The 14,040-nt window shown below is 51.1% G+C and overlaps 1 protein-coding gene across 1 annotated transcript in view; it reads left to right on the top strand.

Moving 5' to 3' along the window:
• The window catches only part of LOC135890722 (LHFPL tetraspan subfamily member 7 protein-like), a 153,846-nt gene that overhangs the window by 29,052 nt on the left and 110,754 nt on the right, over positions 1–14,040 (top strand). The gene's annotated exons all lie outside the window — the stretch shown is intronic.

Below are 14,040 nucleotides of genomic sequence, written 5' to 3'. Positions count from 1 at the left end.
ACGGTGTTTGCAGTAGGTCCTTGCCCAAGCCAGAATTCTCCTTTGCATTGTAACGTAACAGAATTACTGCGGGATCCTCAATGTAGTTGTCTTGAAGGTTCTATTTATTAGAATACTATGACCTAAAGGCATTCCCACTGGATACGATCCTCTCCGGCATTTGACTCCCATTCTCATATATCTTATTATGGGCTCAATTTGCCTCTAATGCTCTGAGTTCTCTGAGTTTTATTACTGCTTGATTCCTTACACATCTTCCAACTGGTGGGAGGAAGACTCTTGTCCCTGATGGAGAACAATGGCACACAGACAGTTTGTGGCAGGGGGTCGGCCCTTAGCAATAGTCCTGGCCAGGGAAGCAACTCATGCAGATGCAAAACAGATCAGCTCTGATCTATAAAGCCCTTTGCTAATAATCCACTGTCCTCCAGTTGTTTGATAGGAATGATGCTGCGGGGGGAGGTTGCCACGTCTCTCTTTCCCTGTGGGATTTTTTAAGGCATTGGTTTGGCCTAATAACAAACGACACTTCACCAGCGAGATGATGAGGCTCCTTCCAGGTGCAAGCTTGAAAGGCAGGCGGCGTCAAACTGACCACGAGGCCTGGATGCTTCAGTCCTATCAGGTCGTTGCACGTGCATTAATTATTGAAGAACTCTGCCTCTAGAACTCTGCAAGCAGATCACTCGGTGGCCGCCTACCTTCTTTGTTGTTTCCTTTACTCCTAGGGCACGAGCCACCATGGAATAGACTCTTACTTACAAAAAAAAAGCAAATACCTCCCTGCTGGATCTACCGTCGGTTGCTATCCCGCATCAGTAGCAGTTGGGAGCACTGCCGGTGGAATACTGCAGCACTTCCTGAGAAGGAGATGCCCGAAGCTCTATGGGAAGAATACCTGGAAATCCTCTCCGAGAAGTGACACAGCGTCCTGGGAATGGGTGAATTGTTCTCGCCTGAACATTTGTGACTCCTGTCTCCTGGAAACGAGAAGCAGCAAATCACTGCACCTCAAGTCACTTGAGTTGAATCGTTGAGAGTCTCCACGCTCCCGCTAGACTCTTCTGCCGGCCGAGAGGGAAGGTTGGTGAGCTGGGCTGGGCAGGAGTGTGGTCAGAGTACAGAAGAGGGAGGCAGGACTCCTGGGTTCTCTAGGCCTGCTCTGACACTGACTTGCTAGGGACGTTGGACAAGCCACTTCTTCTCTCTGTTCCTACACAATTATCTCCTCCATCGGGGGGTTCTGAATGTTTCTAAAGCCCTTTTCACCCATCAGGGAGAGCAGCTGAGCATGTGTGTGTGTATATATACAGGGAAGTGGGGCAGACCTGAACCCTCCCTGACTTTCCTCTGGGAGGGATCTCCCACTGAACAGGGAGCCAACAGCAACAGGATGCTCTTCCTCCTCCTGGAAAGCAACGAAGCTGCTTTCCCTCCTCGCCAGTGTCCTAGCCTGGGCCAGTGCTGAAGTGTCTTTCTGTGGTGTCAGTGCCATCCTGCCTGAGCTGCCCGCATGGCTTCACTCCTACCCCGTGACCCCGTGGGGAGATTCAGGAGGTCCTAGGTCCATGTCCGGGAGCCATTGGGAACAGGGAGGTTCTGTTGGCCCAGGAGTGAGTGGCAGCCATTTCCCCCCCCCACCGCCTAGTGTGCGGACGAGAGTCATGTCACGCAAGGACATCGCTAATTATTTGTATTGCGATAGCACCTAGGAGTCATGGACCAGGACGCCCTTGTGCTAGGCACCGTCCAATCACATAACAAAAGGCATGTCTGAAGATATGTGCCATCTCCCCAAAGAAATGTGAAGTCCACTGGCCTCTTCTTACGCAATATAATGATAATCCCACCTAGCTCTTGCATAGCACTTAGTATGAAACCCGATCCAAGGCCATTATGTAATTATCTCTACTGGCTCATTGATAAACTGGTCCCATTTGCACTTCCCCTTCTGGAAACGTGGCCAAACCCACTGCCCCCAACCCAGCCTCTCACACCTCAGCCTTTTAGCTCTGAGTAGGAACTTGAGTGGCTCATGGATCATTTCCAGAAGAAGCAGTGAGATTGTAGGGGATTTGTACTAACATAATTAAGAGGAAGCCTAGATCATTAAAACTAATATGCCTGACATAAGTGAGGAGAAAGAAGTGCTTTGCGGAGACCTCTTTGTGCTGTGAAATATTCATCAGTCTAAATATTTCATTGGGGAGGCCGTGGCCGCCAGTGCTAGGCCGGATGCTAACAAATCCAGATCTCCGTCCCAATTCTGAGGCAAGCAGCTGAATGTGTGTGTGTGTGTGTGTTTGTTTTACATCATTGGATGAAAACTGCAAAGCAAAATGCCCAGCAGAACCTGCTTCAAAAATTAAAGATGTTATTCCTGAAACAACTGCTACGACTCCTTAGCTTCAAGCCGACCTGCCTTAATTATTCTTTGCCTTGCAGCAGTGCCTAGAGGCTGCAGCTGAGATCAGGGCCCCATTGTGCAAGGTGCTGTACAAACTCATAGAGACCATCCCTGCTCCAGGCAGACAAAGGGCAGGAGGGGAAACTGAGGCATAGAGTAGGGAAGGGATTTGCCCAATCTCACAAAACATGTCAGGAGAAGAGCTGGGACAAGACCCCAGGTCTTGTGGCTCCCCAGGCCACTGCTGCAGCCAGGTGACCATGCTGCAGCCCTGCGTCAATCTCTGAGCTGTGGATTTTCACCAAACCAGCAAATTTTCTTCCTGCAGCACCGACCGGCAGATTGACTCAATGAGAAGCAGGATTAAGCCCTTTGGAAGAGTCCAGCTTTCCCTTATACAGATGTGTGGGTGGGCGTCTGCAGTGGAGTTACTGGAGACTTTGGGGAGGGGGCGGTTGGCTTGAGAGGTGGAAGATCTGTGAAAAGCATCTCCTAAGCAGGAGTAAAAAGCTCCAGGCATCAGGCTGTCGGACTGCTCCCTGCTGGATTGTGAGGCATCTTTCCAGCACGTGGCTGGGGGGCATGTGGGATGCACACACAAACCGAGATGCACGCATTCTCAGCCCCAGTCAGTCCGATTGGGGGTGGGAAGTGTGCAGGAGCAGATAATGCCTCATGGTTCATGGATGTTTCCTGACCCGGATTCTTTTCTGCCTTGAGCATCACTCGTCTCTTTGGATCTGAGCAGCTCAAAAGACATCAGAGCGAAGCAGCTATCCTTGCTCAAGTGAATCATATGTTTGTCTCGTGTATGTGGGTCGTATGCACCATTCCCCGGGACTTGGAAGGGACACGAGGCTGCCCAAAGCACTGTCTGAACTCCCAGTGACTGAACCAGCATGTCATCCGTAGTGACTCGGCTACCACTCTGAAACCTGTCATCCGTCGTGAGTGTCATCGTGGGGGTGTGGAGTGCAATGCAGGGGGCTGTAACCATCCCCCCCCCAGTGCAATGCAGGGGGCTGTAACCATCCCCTTTCCCCCCGGTGCAATGCAGGGGGCTGGTAACCGTCCCCCCCCCAGTGCAATGCAGGGGGCTGTAACCATCCCCTCTCCCCCCCGGTGCAATGCAGGGGGCTGGTAACCACCCCTCCCTCCCCCCCGGTGCAATGCAGGGGGCTGGTAACCAATCCCCCCATAATTTTTTCTCTTTGAGCAGGACTATGGGTCTGAGTGACAGGGTGCCACCTCTGGTTAACAGCAGGGCCACCCCCAGATTCACTGCCCCCATAGGGAAAGTCTGTGGCATGACCTGGGCTGGAATCTGGGCGGGATTTTGTAGCTAACACCCTGATTCTGCCAACCAGCACTGTGACAAGGCTCGGGTTTGACTTGTTCTTTTCATGACAGCAGCCGCCCCCGCCCCAGTCCTGCCCTGCTTTGCTCTGGTGGGATTCCCCACTTTCCTGCTTTCAAATGGTGCCCGAAGACCCTTCTTCCGTTGCGTGTTAGCGGTCGGACAGCCCCTGCCAGAGACCCGCCCTGCAGCCTCTTGTCGGCTCTAGGTTTGACATAGCGTATTAATAATCTATTGCCATGGTAGCATTTGGAGAGCTTGTGCGGTGCCCCCAGCTATAAATACCAGCAGGATTATTAATCACTGTGCAGCACCTGGGGGCGGGGCAGGAGGGGGGGGACCCTTCCCACGTGTGCATTTAAGAAGCTGCTGTGCTGCGTCTCTGCTCTCCCAGCTCGTCTCCTGCTAACATCAGCCAGGGCTGCCCAGGGTCAGGCCTCCCAGATCTCAAACACAGCTTCCCTAGCGGTTGGGACTAGCTATAAATACCGCCAGCAGCAGGGCATGTTTATGCAGAGCAGCTCACACCCAGCCGTGCACTGGGGACTGCTTGGCTGGAGACAGGCTTAGCAGGAGTGGGTGGTTGCAGCGTAGTGTCTGTTGAGGCCTGAACCCCTAGGCCTCACGGGCCCAGCAGTGGCTCCTGGTAGCTCGCAGACAGACAAGCTAATGTGCCCAACCGGTTGTCCGCTTGACTGGTTCTGCAGCGGACCTGCTCAGGGAGCGTGTGAGGCTCTGAGGGAAAGCAGCAGCCGGGGGAGAAATGCCCAGCAGTGGGAGAAGCGAGCAGCAGCGGTGAGCCAGCGCCGCTCAGGTTCCATTGCTCACCCAGGGCACGTGGTGATAAATGAGCTGCTGTGGCTAAAATCAGCCCCCTGGCAGAGTGGCCTCTGCACGGACCCCTCTCTTGCTCCGCTGCCTAACCCTGCCCAGGTGGGCTCATCCCCCGGGGTAGAGGGATCGGCCTTAGACAGCTCTTGTTCCCCCACCGCACACATTGTCGCACCTGCCTGGTTAACTTTCCCACATCTGACTGGCGACGCACTGGGGCCTCCAGGGCTGCACCCGTGAGGTTTTAGGGGTGGGGTGGAGCCCTGAAATATTAGCAATGACCCACCAACCCAGGGAGGGGTCCAGATCTGCAGGAAGAAAAGGCCCAGCGGAGACTTGCCCTCTGCAAACAGGGGCTCCTCCTCTGTTATTCTCGTTGCAGCATTAATAATGGACGTGCATACCTGGTGCTAACTCATGTGGCCAGGCAGGAATTTTCCTCATATCACCCAAGACCCCTCTGTCCCCTTTGCTGAAAATTCCAGGGCTGCGCCCACCACCCAGCAGCAGAGCTAGTCCTGCCCCCGCTCCCTTCCTATGACCAACTCCCGTCATCGCTACATACCCAGAGCACCATCCTCCCTGCCGTCTCTGTCTGCCCCCCCAGGCGCCATGTCCTCTGATGACCCCCCGTGCTACAGACCCAGGAATCCTGGAGGCAGCTTGCCTGGGGGCTCAGGAATGGCATTAGAGTTGGCAGGTCAGGGCTGTGTGCATGGTGCAAGACCTTCTGCGGTGGCTGGAGCATGTCCAGCATCTCCTGCCTTGACTTCCAGGTCCAGGGCAGGAATTGGTGATGCTAGGCAGCGCTGGCTGGGTTTAGTCAGTGATGGAGCTAGAGAGAGCCACGGTGTCTGTCTGTGTCCCCTTTACATTCGCGGCAACCCAGTCCTGTCTCTTCTCCGCCATGAAGGGCTCCAGGGCCCACAATCAGCCTAGGCCTAAGCCTGCTCCTGGCCACCAGCTGCAGGTGTCTGGCTGGCCCAGGAGGATGCCCATGCCACTGACTGAAAGGCAAAGGGCAGTATCCGGGGACGCCAATCAAGGGCCATAGGAAGACAGGAGTACTGTCTCTGGGCATTGTAACCTCCCTCAAAGGCCCCCGAAGGACTGCAAGAACTGCCAAGGGCCCCACTGCCGAAGCTCCGACACGTGCTGATTTCTGCAGACAGGGCCTATCCTGAATGCCAACAGGCTTTCCGAGCTACCTGCCTGGAGTAATTTCTACTTAGAATAACCTTTGCCACTGAAGTGCTTTTAAAGGGGCTCAAAGCTGCCAGCTATCGAGACGTTATTGGTGCCTCGCCGCTTGTGCCGTCTGCCTGTGGGATTGTCCTGCCCTTTGTTGTATTGTTCAGGCTGGAGACGAAAGTGACGCGATGGCGACGCACACCTCATCTCTGTCGGTTTCCATCAGGCTTCTGCGCTCGTCTCAGCCAAATGCGCGGCCGCCCCCCTGCCACATTTGTAGCTGGGCTGCAGCCCCAACCTCAGATCCAGTCTGGGTCAGGCAGCATCTCCCACTGTAAGTTCAAGAGACAGCAGGCTCTACCTTCTTGGTGTCGTCCCTCGGCTTTAACAGTAACAGAGAGCGACAATGCAGTGGGAGAACTCCATGTGGCCTGCACTTATGGGAATGATGCAGGGGAAGAGTCCCTCTCCTTTCCTCTCCCTTTCCAGATACCTGTCTGTTTGTCTTGCTCCCCGTTTGCACCAGGAGGAAAAGCTTTCACTGTCCTGTCTCAGACCCTTGCGGAAATCCTCTGCTGCAGTTTAGGGCTCTCCGTTGATTTGCAAACCTGCCACGGGAGACTAGATTCATGAGGGGAAGGAGGAGAAAATCTGTAGGCATCAGAGGTGGGGATGGAAGTCTGGCTTCTTAGTAGGTTGGGTTTGGTTCTCTCTTCAGTTTAGCCTCTCGTTCTCAACCAGTCCCTCATCCCCAGTGCACGCCTGTTGTGACACACGGTGGTGTTTCCCTGCTTATTCGATCTCAGCTGGATGTTTGCAGCTGCAGCAGCAGCAGGAAGAGGGCAGAAACGGTGAACCAGGTGCAAACGCAGAGTGTCCTAAGGAAAAGTGGGAGCTACATGGTTCTTCCCTTCTGCTCTAAAACTCTCCCCCAGAGTGTCGCTTCTGGCACCTGGAGGAATTGCCTCCACTTGCCCAGAGACCAGCTACCTCTGGGCTCACTCAGTCTCCATTCTGCCCGATCCAGAGCGGAACAGTTATGCGCAGAGCTAAATGGTTGGCAGCAGTGGTGGGATTTAAGGGGTAATTACGGATGCTGTGGTTCTCCAGGAGGAAGTGGAGCAATGTGCACACACCACAGTCAGCGTGTTTATTTTCCAAAGGGTGGCAGTTTCTGCCTGGGGAGATCAGAGAAGCCCACAGAATCCTGAAGGTGTGATCTGGGAACATCAGCCTGGGTTCAGGGGGCCCCAGTGAGATGCAGTGTTGAGGCCTTGCTGGCAATACACAGGGTGAAATTGTACTCTGAGCCCAAACCCAAAGCACTTACACAGGCGAGGGATCAGTTCAGCAGAGGATGCAGAGTCCATTCCATTATTTGTTTGTTCTTCACGATTAATATTCTTTCCCCCCTAAAATAATTACATTAATGGGTCGTGCACGTGATCAACCCTACGATAACACACCACTGTTCCAAAGCAACCCTACAATAACAAACCAGTAAGTGCAGCTCAATGCCCAGGAATGAATTTATGATAATAACCCACTGCCTGCGGCTCAGCGTACGTGAGGAGCCCTACATTAACAAACCAGCATTCACAGCCCAGGGCGTATAAGCAAACCTACAATCACAAAACAATAGCAAAGCCGTGTGCATGTGTGATCAAAGGAGACATACTCTGGTAGGGAAACAGCCCATGTTTGAGCTTCCAAAGGCTTATATTGTAAAAGCGCAGTGGGGCTAAAGACTCCTTTTATGATTTCTGACAGATACCTTGACAAGTGCCTGTTTTACAGTGAGCCCCGGTAAAACGTTGGCACCCCAGTGGCAACATTTCAAGTGTCCATTAGCGGGAGCTTATCCAGTGTTAAAGTATCACAGAACGAACGAACACCTCACGTGACATGGGCATGAATAGCAAATGAATTCTTTATGGCCGGCTGGTGGCCTTGCCAGGAATCCTCAATGAATTCCACAATAATGGAACACTTGGACTATGCCGTCCCTGCCAGCCAAGCCGTACCGGGACAGCAAATGCAGATTATGGTTTAAGGATTTTATAATCTAATCTTTATTTCCGCCATGTGGCCACCTTGCCTATTTAAATGTAAGTGCTCTGGGACTGGCTCACCATGTGTACAAAGATCACTCCCTCCTTCTGTACACCCCACAATGTGAAACGCTTCTCTAGTGACTGCTTCTTAAAATAAAAAAGAGAAGGGGAGAAGCCGAGTGGAAAAATGGCAAAGCAACAGTCTAGTTTGGTCTAGTACAGTGTCTGTGAATAACAATTTCCTCTTGGATGCTGACCCCGGAGTGAAGTGAGCAGCAGTGCAGCGGCTGTGTAATTGCAGATGGGGAAAGCACTAGTCTGGTGTGCAAATCATCCTATGAACAAAGCAGAGGGTATATTATGTTTTATTAATCCTCCAGGACCTAGGTTTATTATCGAGGTGGTGCTACGCCCATGAACAAAGGAACACAGGCGCTGGGGAATGAAAGGCAGCCCGCGTCAGTCACTTTCAGGAGGTGGGGGGAGAAAGGAATCCAGAGTGGATTGGAGAGAGGCAAATAGAAATGATCTGGTGGAGGGAGGTGTTAACGTCAAAGGGAGACTCTGATCACTCTCTGGGGTGGATTGCAAAGGGACGAGGAGAGCAGTGCGTTGCTGCTGTAGCTTTTTTTGCTCCTTTCCAAGAGCAGAACTTTCCTCCTGAATCTTTAGAGCTTTGACTAGTTCCCCACCATCCATTTAGCTGAACCTGACCCTAACATGTGTGTCCTTTGGTAGAAGAGGAGAAGGCCTATTTCTGCTCTCCTGCATTTAGTTAATATCATGTTGCTGCAACTGGTTGCTATCCCAGCAGGGTGGAACCTGTTCTTGAAGACGGTACATTTGGCTTAAATAACAAGCGAACGTGCAATCTCAGTTGCAAATATCACGAGGGCTGTAAGGCAGTGACAGGCTTTTCAAGTCAAATCTGTACTGCCTGGGTCATTGTTCCTGGAGGGCAAGGGAATTTTTATTAGGCTTTTTGGACAGTACCGCAAGATTTCTTGAACAAACCCAATTGCTGTTTTCCCTGCAGTTGCTTGATGGTGGGTCCTGCATCTTAACATGAACTTAACAGACTATTTAGTTCTGGATCCTGATTTATAACCTCTTGGGGGGCAGGAATGAAAGGAAGGGTTTTATTGGTTTTGTTTCTATGGTAACCATGGTTGCTCAGAAGCTGGAACATGAAAAGAAACTGGTGCATTTTTAACCAGAAGTGTCATCAGGGCAAACGGCACACACAGTGATTCAGAGCTGATGTTATACACTGTATGCACCAGCCCCATCCGCACTGCCAGGGTAACAGTCTATGCCACCCAGCCCTGCCATCCTTATTTTGGGACCACCTCTCGTTACAAAGACCATCACTCACATCACATCCTCTGCTACATCCGGGGTTGCACCTAGCTTGGCAAATTTAGGACCAGCAGGATGGCCCTGTCACAGGTACCTACAGTGGGAGTGCTAGAGTAGCCAAGACTTGGATGCTTTCGACACAGCCCAGAGTAGGAGCAAAGGGACATGGTGGGGGGAAAAGCCAAGTCCGATGGACACGGCAGTCTCCGTGTCTCTACCAAAGGTAGAGCTGCAATATCAGTGAATTTTTATTGGACCTATGTTTGCAGTCAATGTTCATTACAGGAAAGAACGAGCATCGGGACTGCTCCCTCTTGGCTAGCGAGAGCTGTATACACCTTACAGAAATTAAGCCCACACTTTCTCAAGCACTGGCCTGTGCTCACAATCTCTCTCTTTGTTATTGTGGGTCTCCGTTCCTGTTTGTGTAGGTCAGTGCCCCACGTAGGCTGAGCTGTGTCTGCAGCTGCCATTTTCAAGGTGTGTCAGCTTCCCCGATATAACCCTGCTGTTTGCCTGTTTTGCCACAGGCTGACACTCGGTGCAAGCAGTCTCAGGACCCATGCAAAATCAGCTCTTGCTTTCTGTCTTCAGTGGCATTTGCGTTCCCATTTCCAGCGCCCTTGGGGCAGAAAATGGCTCTGTCACTTCTCTTGTCTGCCATGCGTGGGAACAGCTGCTTCTTGTCTGGAGGGAGCACATCACATATTTGTTTTCTGTTACATGCTGGGTTCAAACTCCTGAGCTAAAATCATTGCTCTGTTCTTACCCTGGGGTGGATTTCAGGAATTCATCTGGAATACGCACACGTGCCTTGGCTTCTGATACCAAGTGGTGCTGAATGCTGAGCAATCGCAGGCAACAACCGAGCAAAGGCTTGCAGTGTGGCTCCTGGCCCATACGGCTGTGATTTATTCCCCCTCGTTTTCCACTGACGGCCACGGGATGCACTGACATTTTCTCTTCTCAGTTTGCCTGAGTGTGTTCTGGCCAGGTGAGAGCTGCAGTAACCTGATTTCTGCCTGCTACCTGTCCAGCCGGAGCCACTCTCCACCTTAATAACAACACCCAGCTCTGTGGATCTCAAAGCACTTTACAGAGGAGAGAGAGTATCACTGGCTGGGATTGTCACTGAGGGCCTAAGAGAGTTAGGCACCCTCCCCTGGACTCCTGAAGTCCCCAGCCACTATTGTACAAACGGGGAAATCGAGGCACCAAGAGGGGAAGTGTCTTGCCCAGGCTGGTCAGTGGCAGAACCCAGGTCTCCAGATTGCTCCAGTCATGGGGGCACTGTTGTCACTTAGGGTATATCCTGATTGCAATAAATGATCTGCAGTGCAGAGTCTCAGCGCCCAGGTCAGTTGACCTGAGTTGCAGGGCTAGAAATACCAGTGTAGACATTTGGGCCCAGGGCGGAGCCTGGGCTCTGAAACCTGGTTATGCGGGAGGGTCTCAGGCTCCAGCCTGAGTAGAAATGTCTACACTTATTTTTAGCAGCTCGAGGGCCACCAGCCCGAGTCAATTGACCTGGGCTCTGAGACGGAGCGCTGCGGGTTTTTCTTTGCAGTGTAGGCGTACCCTTCATCTTACTCGGCCACCTCTTGGAGGGCAGTTTGAGGTCACTGCTTTGATCCGCTTTGAACTGAGCGATGCCTGATGGTGGTGCCTCAGGCAGTGCTGGGGATGTGGCCGGGTGAGAAGTGTTTCCCCTGGATTCCAGGAGCTCTCAGATCTGGTCCCATGGGATCACAGTCAGGCCAGAGGGGAACAAAGGAGAGATCCCCTGGCCCTGGCCCAGTCTGGCTATCTTCCAAAGTTGTTCCTGATCCCGTCCTGTTTTCTCCTCCCGCATCTCCTGTGCCTGCGGGTGGCCTGACGCCACCTTAGCGACCAATGGCAGAGCTTAGTCTGACGTTTTAGCCAGGCTGTTTTCTGGGTTCAAAGGAGCAGGCCTGCATCCGTTGCGATCCTATCTGCTTCCATAGGGGTCTGGCTTCCAAGTGAAATGTAACATGAACATGTGTATGGTGGTAATGAGTCACTCAGGTCATCAGAGCCCCAGTATGCCAAGGGCTGTACAAATACACAGATGGTAAATTACCATCCCTGCTTCAAGGAGTGTACAAAACGCATGGGGATTGCAGGCTGGCAGAATGTCCTTACCCAAAGGGAAATTTGGCCAGGCCATTGGGGTTAATGCCCACCTGCTGGGAAAACCCGTGAGATCTTTAAGAAGCTCAGGGGTTGATGTCTGTCCCCTCTGAAAGACTTCATTTCTAAACATCTTCAGGAAGACGGGTTACGAGCTCTTTCTTTCCAACTTCCGAAGGCTGGATGTGCCTCTGAAGTTTGCTGTTTGCTGGGCGTGAAATATGTTCGCAGTCTAATGAACAAGTTAAACGCCATGAAGAGATGACCTGGTTTTGCGTGGTGTTAGAGGCAGCAGAGAGCAGGGACATAGGCTGTTTGGTTCTAGGATGAGGAAACCATTAGCAGGAATTTAAAGGCCCACTGGGTTGATTTTTTTGTCCACTTGCACAGTTTCTAGCAGTCACATTACTAACACACAGGAACTTATCACCTTCCCTCTGGAGACCTTTCTGGGATAGAAAGGAATTACGGTCCAGAGATGATCTCCTGCTCACAGACGAATGCAGCCAACAGGAGCTGGGAAGGTTTTAGCCAGGAAAAGGAAAAGTGATTTAAAAAACTCCCCAAAGTTCCCATTCAGAAGAAAGATCATCACAAAGGTTGGTGTTTTGCTGAATACACAGAGGAAGAAATCAAGCACTTGATCAAGTGCTCTGGGTAATGGTGAAGCCCGACAGGAGATGTACATGGAGAAACAGGCTGGCACTAAGATGTCATCATGTCATCACACAAAGATGTGACACTGAAAGAATTTTCCCATGGCAGGGTGTTGAGATGCCTGGTTTGAAAGAAGGTCCATGGTCATTGTACCTTGGCAAGACATGCTCTCCCATGAAGGAAAAGTGGGGGAAGAAGGAAGAGATGTTTTACAGAGGATAGAGACCAAAGCAGTAGCGATGATAAACCAAGGCAAAATACCTCTTTGAGAACATAAAAACAGGATCAGTGGAGAATCCAGCAGTGTGACAGGTCCACATACAACTGGGGAGACCCACATTCAAATCCCGGCTCTGCCACAGACTTCCCACGTGACCTTGGACAAATCACTTAGGCCCAGATCCACAAAGATATTTAGGCTCCTAATTTCCATTGATTTCAATGGACGATAGAAGCCGAAATGCCTTTGTGGATTTGAGCGTTAGGCTTTCTGGGTCTCAATTCTCCATCAGTAAAATGAGGACAACAGCACTTCCCTTCCTCACAGGGGTGCTGCAAGGAGAAATCCATTACAGATTGCAAAGTGCTCACATACCACAGCGATGGCACCTTAGGTAGCTACAAAGACTGAGAATTAAATACCAGACTCTGGGAAGCACAGCTGAGGGGAGCTAGATGGCTGCGTCCCAGCGCTATCTGTTTGCACCACGAATTAGCTGGGTTTTTCTTTTTAGATGCTGTCCCAACTTGCACCCTGAAGGTGTAATATTAAATGGCAAGGCTCATCTGGCAGAGGACAGTGCAAACCTCTGGAGATGTGAGCGGCACACCCACCTGCTCTGCCCTGAGAGCAGCTAGGAGGGTGGCGAGTTGTGATTGGCTAAGAATTGTGCACAGCCTATTATGGTGTTATGCTATCTTCCACCCTGCCCTCTTGTTTCTCATCCACCTGCCATGTCTTGTCTTTTAGGCTGCAAGCTCTTTAGGGTGTGTTGGGTACAGCAGGGGTAGTCAATTAATTTTTGTCAAGGTCCAAATTTCCTGGTCAAGGTCCAGACTCCAGAAAAAAATTAAAAAATAACAATAATGATAATAATAAATAAATAAAAAGATTTTTGGATCCCGTTCAAAAGAGTCTGGCAGTCTGGATTTGGCCTGCAGTCCACCTATTGACTACCCCAGGATACAGTATGAAAATTACAAGCTATCACTGTAAGTATGAGGGGTTTCCTGGACTTGCTTCCTGGCTGGGGGGCGTTGTAGGGAAGCATCCGATCTGGGTCTTTCAGCAGTCAGTCTGCAAAGAGCCAACCTAGGATAAGGTGGGGGGGAGTTGTACCTCTCTGCCTTAGGGAGCAGCCTGCTTTGTCTCTCTGTTGTGGGCTCTCGTGTGTTAAGGTTCTGGATTTTAAGAAATAAAGTCGTGTTACCTTGCAAACTTCCAGCAAAAGTATTTTATGTTTTTTCTGACTTCTCTGTTTGTATGCCATAAACATACAGGGACCATCATTTACTATATGTCTGGGCAGCCCCTAGTGCAATGGGTCCCTGGCCTGGCTGGCCTGCAGATGCTACCATAATATAAATGTTTAATAATAACTGCACTGCTTGAGCTCAGATTTGATCATAATAAATAACTAGATACACTTTCAGAACAGAGAGAGAGAGATTTATGAAAGCTGGTCAGAGACGGGAGGGGGTTGCATGCACCACAGCACAGGTGTTGGGGGGCAGGGACGGCTCTGCGAGGGGAGGCAACGCCGCCCATGTTCTGGAGTAATAACAGGCTAGCGTTTCTTTAGGTGAATGCTGCCAATGGAATTAGTCTAGTAGCAGGTCCCACTTCACAGCAGTAGAGCATCTTCTGTGAAGTACGTATTAATGAGAGAACTTTCAGGCCTGGATGCGGTAACTAGGTACATTTTATCTATCAGTGGAGGCGCTGAAATGCATCGGAAGCATCTAATGGCACTTGTATTCGTTACATAATCCCGTCATGCATGTAATACATTTGCTATTATCACTGTAGTCTG

Source organism: Emys orbicularis, chromosome 17, assembly GCF_028017835.1.
Source record: "Emys orbicularis isolate rEmyOrb1 chromosome 17, rEmyOrb1.hap1, whole genome shotgun sequence".
In the NCBI taxonomy this organism is placed as follows: Eukaryota; Metazoa; Chordata; order Testudines; family Emydidae; genus Emys; species Emys orbicularis.
Note: the sequence above shows the minus strand (reverse complement) of the source record. Positions and strands in the feature narration are given on the sequence as shown.